We start from the raw sequence: 9,065 nt of genomic DNA, 5'->3' as shown, positions 1-9,065 counted from the left end.
AAACAGGATCCAGGAAAGTGTTTGCAGAGACCATTTATATGATGGATGGGAACACTGGGGTTGCTCGTCTAACGCAGACAAGTTCTCTAACACAACAACACATCTCCTGTCTTGCCTTTGTGCCAATATTAAGAAAATGCAGCAATAAGGTGCTGTTTTAGGTTTGGACAGGCACTTTGCAAATCAGAAAGATCTAGTCGGGGGGGGGGTGTCAGAATATGTGCGCATGGATCATATACGAGAAGCTGACACAGTGGAACGTATTTTCAGGTCCTTGCACAGTTTTCATTTAGACTTTATTCAGGTAATTAAGTCTGTAGGAATTTGACTGACTAATGACTGAATGAAAATTGAATCCACGGCTCTATGAGTTCTTTTTTTCCATTGCACTGTTTACACTTTGTTTTACTTTCACTTCATTTGCTACTCTTGATGGCTGAATGTGGCAACAATGATAAGAAGTCTTACGCACTGTTTTTCTGTCCCAAGCAACCTCAGAGTGGAAATGCCACAACTGTTTGACAGTATAGGAACAGTATAAGAGGGAAATGCATTCCCAGACTCTGAAGTTCTCTCTCTCCCCATCTAGGGAAGTTTAGAGAATAAAGGTATAAAGGGTGCATCCACACAAGATGCTACAGTGACGTAGCATCTGCAGGCACTAACCGTGATGCTGCCACTACCGTGCAGTAGGGTTGAAAACGACCCACGTGCTGCCAGGACTGCATGGTAGTGGTAGGTACCGCAGAGTTATTTAGTACTTGCTTAAGCAAGAACTGAATGCCTGCACAGTACCAACATGTAGATACACCCAGTGTTACTCCGTAGGAGGGTTTATCTACAGGGAACTAAAGCCACTTTAGTCCCGAATAAGAGAAAGGAGGGGTGAGAGGTTTAATATGCTTTAAATTTATGCACATTGATGTCATTCCTTCAAATGCTTCACTATAACATTCATAGGTGAATATTATCTGTGAATATAAGCTATGAGATGACTGCAAATAATATGCCAGCCCCTGAATCCCACAGCTACATTTGATACTCCTAGCAAATGTGATGTTATGTGTGTGGTCCCCCAGACGGAGGGCTTCTCAATCAGCATTTGCTATTCAAAGGCCATGTTATATCCTGCGTGTAGCAACCTGAGCCCTGGTAAAACGTAAGCACTGCAGGGCAGGTCCGTCCTTTCTGTCAACATGAATCCAGGTCTTTTGCACTGGCCTAGCTGTTTAGGTGTCATCTTGTTCGGAGAACAGCATTGACTTTGAAGCATTGCCGGTCTAAGATTAATCCTCTCACTTTCTTTCTTGGTGAGGTAGATAATTTTAAAGTCAGAAGTGCTTCCTATTGCCATCTGGCCCTGATGAATATGAGGAGAACTTTCTTGACACATTAATAATGCTGCTGCTAGAAAGTATATTGGATAGCAGGAAAGAGGCATCCGTCATTAACACAAAAGCCTCAGCTAAACTCAGAGGAACAACCTTCAAATTAGAAAGACAAATAGTAGCAGAAGGGGGAAAGATGGCATCGTTCTGGCTCTGATTCAGGAAAAAAAAAATTTCTATTTGGGAAGCCAGTGGGACTTAAGTCCATGATTAAATGCATTCCTGAATTGGAGCCTCTGCTCTGATTCAATGCTTAGGTCTCCATTCTGTAATGACCTCCATGCAGATGGACCTCACACCGTCACAGAGCAGCCTTGCTAGAAGGCTATGGCATGATTGGGCCCTGGGAGGTGTATTTGATCCCCAGTGTGTGCTTTGATCTCCAGTTAATGGAAATGAAGCTCTGGAGTATGAGTCAAGGGCAAAACAGACTCCCCTAAGCAGGCAGAAGTCACAGAAGTAATATTTATTAGACCAGTTTTAGGAAGCTATGCACGTTTTCCAGGTCATCTTTCCCTTGACTGTGCTTCTGGCACATAAGTAAATATTTTGCTGAGTTTGTTAATGTTAATGCTCTGGATGGATAAGACTAACTTGAAATAAAGAAAGACAGACAGACAAATACATACATACTAAGGTGCTAGGAGCCTTGGATATGTGAATTAAGCCAGGATAGAAAACTACTCTAGGCATCAATGAATTATTTCAGATGAAATCAATGGCTTTCAGCACCCACAGAACACTTGTTCAAACCAGATCAGAGTCTTTCATGATTTTTTTGTTTGGATTTTCAACTTCCTAATATCGCTGAAACATGACTGCTCCCAATTCCCTTGACGCAATGTTTTCCTTGTTGCTCTGTTGTATTCTTTGCTTTTATGAGGTCTTGCCAGGCCCAAAAGCTGAGGACCCAGAATACCAGACATGGACCTGTTCCTAGGAGGTTTGCAGACCCCACAACGCTGGATAGAGCAGCTGTCAGCTGCTGCTCACGTGCTCTTATTCAGCAGTCACTGGAGACCTTTCATTCTGATCACCACTGGGACTTCTGGACTGACCTCTGAACCAGTCCCCTCCTGCTCTGAATGAGCACTTGCTCTATTCTGAATGCAGTGGAGTCTCCTTTCTGTTTAGAGAACCTGTGCCGTTACCTCTACCATCAGGATCTGCTGATCCTACTCAATGCAAACAATTACTTCTCTCACTGGGACCAGTTTATAATGCAGAATTAACATGAGATGACATACTACATCTCCTCCAGCATCTTGTTCTTGTGATGACTTAAATTACCATGTAGTTATCATTGCTTCTGCAAACTCAAATGGGATCATGATACTCGCATACATGATATTGTTTAGAGTATGCCACCCTCTGATAATATCAGCCCGCTGGGGAATACATTATCTCGCTGTCACACACGCACACACACACACAGCCCCACAAATACCTAATCCTGGAATATAGGATTTCTGTTTACAGAGGATGCATCACATAGTGCTTACCCCTGGATTCAGTGGCAATATTAAAAAGATAATTGTGCCTTCTCTTGTTTCCTGTTCTGATGAAAGTACCAGCTAACATTTACATAAGAAACCAATTAATGGCCTCATGCATCACTCCTCATTGAAATGATGCCTCACGGAAGGGCAATCCTTCATCATGTAAAAAACACTAACAATATTGCGGCGTCTCTATTTGCTGCGGCCTCCGTGATATTAATGCTGGAGATAATATATTGGCTTGAATCAATACTTCCCTGATGTTGTAAAGATCACCATCCATCAGCTCCCCCTTTCATTTGATAAAATCCTTCCGTGTCACTTTTACTTAGACTGATGAGATCACAATGCCCCTTTCCAGCATGACGGATGGGGCTGGGATGAATAATTGGCCAATAAATCATCACCTCTGGATCAAAGATCTGAGAGCCCCTGGCTGCCACAAAGGCTTACTGAACATCATAAAAAAAATAACGAGTTAATTAATTAAGGCTCGATTTTGCCACCTTTATACATACTAAGCAGTACCAGGCTGACTTGAACTCCCTAGAAGACATTCACCATGCCCTGGCTTCCTACCAGCTTCTGGTGCCTACACAACACTGCTACCTGAGAGCAGGCAGGCAAGGGGACTGAGGGGTTTCCTTATTCAGACAGCACGTGCCACTGTCATTGCTATGATGCCCATTTTTTCAATGCACCCATTTTCTCTTATCACTAAGGCCACAGGGCTGCAATTTGACCCATGACAGCAGGACTCCATCCTTTGGAGCCCGATGGTAGCCAGTTGGGTTTGGCTTGGGAGCAAAGCCCTGCTTTGCTCTGCTTATTGCAGGATCAGGGCCCAAGACTGTCACCAGTGCAGCAGAAGGGCTAAGGCCTGGGGTTTGGGAGAGCAGTGCTATAATGCTGGCTCTGCCACTGGATCTCGGGCAGCTCACTTTCTCTCTCAATACCTCTGAAAGGAAGGCTGAGAGTAATTGCCTCTTTTGGAAGGTGCTTGGAGACTTATGAATGATAAGAACTAGATGTCATTATCGTTAGGTTTATGTACACATATATGTATATACACCTACGTATGTATACGTACATACACATATATACACCTACATACATATACACACACACACAAATATACATATGCATGCACGTACTAGGGGTGTGCAAAGTGGGCCCTATCAATTTGGATTCGGCCTGAATCGGGGAAAGTGATTCTTTTCATTGATTCAGCTCACTGTCCCCGATTAGATTTGGCCAAATCCGAATCTGAAGATTTGATGCTGGTTCGAAGAATCGGTGATTCAGACACAGACGCAGCTTTAAAAGTCTTTTCTACGTACCTCGAGGTAGCAGGTGCGGCTCGCGATGGCTGCGACGCGCAGCGTCCCACAGGAGCGCAGGGGGGCCTCCAGTGCTCAGCGGCGGACCAGGAAGTGGACAGGAAGTACTTCCGGTTCACTTCCAGGTCTGCCAGGGAGCTGGCTGGGGAGTCCTCTGTGCCTCCCCGCCCTGGCTGGTCCCCCAGGCCCAGGAGGCACCAGCTGCCAAACGGGGGAGGGTGCGGGGCCCCTGCGCACTCCCTGGTGGACCAGGGAGCGGGCTGGAAGTGCTTCTCGTCCACGTCCAGGCCCGCTCTCGGGCGTGCTGCGGAGGCCCTTGCGCTCCTCTGGGACACTCCACGCGCCCCAGCACCGCAGCGATCGCAAGCCCCTGCTACCTAAAGGTAGGTAGAGGAAACATTTAAAGCCGTCTCTGTGTCCGAATCTCCAAATCTCTCCGAATCTATTTGGAGGGTACTGTTTTGATTCAGAGAGATTAAAGGGTCCTCTGATTTGATTCAGATTTGGCCACCCTAACACACACACAGGCAGTTTGTATTAATCACAGAAAAAAAAAGGTGGATGGGGTGGGGGGCGTTAAATCAGAAAATGTTGATTTTTTTTTTTAAATCAGAGAAAACCAGGATCCCTGGTAATGACCAGTCGTGTGAGTGAGGCTACAAGAATAATTACTGACCCTACAGTTGTGCTTTGTCAAAGTGCACAGTTTGAAGACGGTTATCATCAGGCCCTCAGAGGAACAGTGAAATGCTCTTTCAGCCTGTTCCAGATCTCTTTGAACCTCAATATTAGAAAAAAGCAGCAGTAACACGTAGGGGGGTTTCCTTCTAACCAGATACATGGACTGGCATTTCAAAGTCCCTTAGAAAAATGAGGGAAATTACACATACAGACACAGGCACAGGCACAGGCACCCCCCTGTTGATGGATAGATAGATATGTGTGTATGTATATGCATGTATGCATATATGTGTTTCTAGCTGCCATCTAGTGGCATTTTGAAGGAGCACCATGTGGGTGCAGGAATGTGTGGTCCAGTGCTCTGAAGAAAAAGTGAAGCTTATTCCTGAAAAAAATATTTGCAAGGTTACATTCACAGCCTTTAAGCTCTGTACAACTACCTCATGCATCGGCTAATAAAATGAGTCCTTCAGATGCCCCTTAGCTCACCCATGGCAAAGGAATGAAAGGGTTTCCCTTCAATTTCCACTCGGAGCCCCAGCATAAGCAATAATCATATACTCCCTGTGAGAAGTGTGAGGAGTGCCCCGAGTAACAGGTCCAAACATCAGATAACTTGAATTAAGTGGCAATCTGTGAATTTAGTGCACATTAGGTCTTTGTTACCTTAAGCCCCAGTCCCACAACCTGTTCTCCACACTATAAGCACTGCAGGATAAAGTCATAACCCCTCAGTGGTCACTCTTTCTAATTCGGGGAGTAGATGCCTGGTTTCAAAGCCTAACACTGACAGTTTGCTAAAGTGTTTGTGTGGCTTTTAAAAAAAAAAAAAAAAAACGTGGCCTTTGTGAAAGCAAAATAATAATGAACAGATGGTGGTGAGTTTTCAAAGAGAAGTATGAGGTGATTATATGGCTAAAACCCTGAGCTAAGCTGTGGAAGTAAGTGTATGGGTGGGCGTGCTTACTGGGGTGGAAAGTGAACTCTGCAGTTTCCAAACACTCTGCTATATTTCATTAGCCAAGAGGCAGAGTGACTTAATGGACTGTATTTACTGACTTTCTCTATGCAAAGTGTTCCTTGAATAATATCAGTAGGATCGAATGCAACAGAATCTCTCTTAAAGGATCCTTGTACCATAATGCTATCTGGGGGGTTTAGCTTTACTCCTTACAGCAACAATGACCACAGTTCAGGCCCAAGAAGCAAACATAGCTATAATAATACTATTCAGCAGGTGCGATTCAGATGCCTGGATCCAGAACTGAGTGAAGGCATCTGTAGTCTTCCCTTGCATTTCAGGGGGCTTTGGGTCAGGCCCAGAGTGCTTGCAAAGGAGATTAAGGGCAATTATCCTCCTTCGTACAGACAGGGAAAATGAAGCTCTGGGAAGATGCCAAGGTGTGGGGTACTGGCAGGCGTGCAGTTTAAGACTCCTGCCAGTCAACCATGCAAACTATTCACTGGTCCGTGTGTTCTTCCCCGTATCATTCTTTCCACTGTGGATTCTTGCACAAGGTGCTTGTTACCCCAGTGAGAGTGTGCGTATTCATGAGGAGGAGAAGAGGCTCATTTTGCCTTTGCTGGGCCTGAGCCTCTAGGAAGCCACATTGCAATTGTCCAAGATCTATTGCAGCTGTAGAGGAACATGTTATACATCATGTTATACATGTTCCCTAAGCCTACTGTGGCTTCCAACACACTCTCAAAAGCAAAGCCAGAGCAGTTTGTTTTCAAATACATGCGGGAGTGGAGCATTCCTTCCCTTCCTGAATTCAAATAATTAAAGATCTTAAAATGTGCTGTAAGGCACAGCTACGAAAAATCCCCCTCTTTCCTAATGGCTAGTTCATTCCTTAGTGGGTTCTGCTGAGACATTTTGCAGTAGTTCAGGATTTGTCTTCTCCAATATGACTATGCTTCTGCTTCTGTCTCCATTTGCCTTTATGCTTAGATAGAAAAAGGACAAAGAATGGACCTAAGCCTTCTCTGTGCAAATCCTGAGTTTCATTTCAAAAGGCCAAGGAGTGATGACCCCGGTGGGGATGAAGGCTGGGCTCAGAAGTCATCTAGAGTAGCACATGGGGCAGAGAAGCATCAAAATGCTAGCAGCCACTTCATTTTTTTTATTGCTATTTAATAACTTGCTTGCAGTAGCATCCCTGACATGCTAAGTGCTTTCCAGATCAGTACCTTAAGCACTCGTGGTCTTCAGACAGATAGAAAGGGAGGTCAGGGAAAGAAAGCAATAAAAGGGATATTCTGCACGAATCAACCAGAATCACTAAAAGCAAAAAAGCAGAAAGTGGCGGAGAGGGGCCAATGCACGAACAGATCAGAGGCATTGTAGGTGAGCTTTAGAAAGCCCATAGAGGTTGCAGGGAAGAAGGTAGAGAGGTAAGGACATGAAACAGTAGAACAGGCATGGCAATGTGGGTAGAGTGGTGGTTAGGGCAGCACAGAATCAGGCAATGAAGGTGGGAAGGGACCTTAGGAGGCCACATCTAGTCCAACCCCCAGCTCAAAGCAAGACCAGCCCCAACTACATCATCCCAGCCAAGGTTTTGTCTACCCAGGTCTTAAAAATCTCCAGAGGTAGAGACTCCACCACTTCTCAGGGTAGCTTGTTCCAGTGTTTCACCACCCTCCTAGTAAGGTATTAAGAAAAACTTTCTAACCTCAACGTTACCTTCTGCAACTTGAGCGCATTGCTCCTTGTTCTGTCACATGCCACTGCTGAGAACAGTCCGGCTTCATCTTCTTTGCAGCCACCCTGCAGGGAGCTGAAGACTCTAATTAAACCCTGCCTCAGTCTTCTCCAGACTAAGTAAGCCCAGTTCCCTCCCCCTCTCTTCACAAGTGATGTGCCCTAGCACACGTGAAGTGTGAGGCCAGGGGGTGGAAACAGTAGAAGCCTTCTCGTCAAAGATCCCCAACAGCTTGGCCCACACAGAAAGCAAACCTGGTGTACACATCCCCTTAGGTTTTCAGTCTTGTTCAGACCCTGAATGCCCTCTTGGGGGTCAAAACTTCAAGACAAAAGATGTGTCAGTGGAAGAAACTTGTTCTTCAATCAAAAAGGAAATTTCCACAGGAAATGGCTGTTTCCATCATTTTTAGCCGGTTTTAAAACAACTAAATATTCAACATTTTAAACCAAACAATTCCTTGCTGCCTTCCTCTTTTGGGGCAGCCCACCCTCCTTCCGCTCGTAAATGATCCTAAAGATTTCCAAATTCATCCTTAACCTTTCCTTCACACAAAAACAAAGTATCTGGACACTAATTCCCTGTTATTCTTCACACTCCCTGCTCTTCCATGCCTAATTTTATACTTTTTAAAATTAAGTTCTATCTGGGGGGCTAGTTAATATTATTAATGAATACTCTATGGTATAAATTTAAGTGAACAGAATTGCTCAATCCTGTAATGACAAGCTCTTGCACCTTCTTGGGGCAGCTAGGGGTAGGTCTATAGGAGGCACTCAGAACTGTGTGGTTAACTGTTTCAGAGCCAAGGAGAACTCCTAGCAGATAAATATGGGAACAAAGCAGCTCTTCCCATATTCCAGGTTGTTCAAGCCATCCCTTAAAATGGTCTGGGGTATAAAACAGAAGTATGTTACCTCCTGAAGTACCCATAGTCTTCACCCCTGAATTGGGAGTTGCACCTGGAGCTGCCCCAGCAAGGGTTGGGTGTCTGTGCTTCTGGCACAGGGCAGTTGATCCATTCTAGTGTCTTGCCAAAACTTCAACCAGACAAGCCCCAATGAAGAAGACAGAAGCTGCAAGGAGATGAGAACTACTTTCTCCTGTTGAGATGCTGTGTTGTTAAAGTTAGTCCTTACAGGTCTTACAAATACAGATGCTGATTCCTAAGGCTGGAGTATTAAAAAAAAAAGCCACTCCTCCCCCCACCTATAGGCCCTTAACTATATAGGTAGACAGAGAGTTTGGCTTTATTACTTAACTCTCCTTTGCAATCCATTAGCATATAGGGCTGAGAAGCATCAAGTGATTAAGCTGGACTTCCTTTTGGAACAGGTGAAAGCAGTTAGAGAGGCTTGCAAGGGAGTCAGCAGATGAGGAAGATGGTTGGTTCCCTGTTGAATTAATTACAGAAAGTGATAAAAAGCCCCTTGAGAGGCAGGGTAGGGT

General features: G+C 44.8%; 1 protein-coding gene across 1 annotated transcript in view; it reads left to right on the top strand.

Annotated features, from left to right (window-relative positions):
• Positions 1–4,354: 4,354 nt before the first annotated feature.
• CAMK1G (calcium/calmodulin dependent protein kinase IG) overlaps positions 4,355–9,065 on the top strand; it is a 61,574-nt gene continuing 56,863 nt past the window's right edge. Inside the window, exon 1 of the mRNA XM_090026025.1 lies at positions 4,355–4,610. The gene's annotated coding sequence lies outside the window, so the exon portion shown is untranslated. The remainder of the gene's footprint in view (positions 4,611–9,065) is intronic.

Source organism: Crocodylus siamensis, chromosome 13 (genome assembly GCF_052110815.1).
Source record: "Crocodylus siamensis isolate JL-2025a chromosome 13, ASM5211081v1, whole genome shotgun sequence".
Taxonomy (NCBI): Eukaryota; Metazoa; Chordata; order Crocodylia; family Crocodylidae; genus Crocodylus; species Crocodylus siamensis.
Note: the sequence above shows the minus strand (reverse complement) of the source record. Positions and strands in the feature narration are given on the sequence as shown.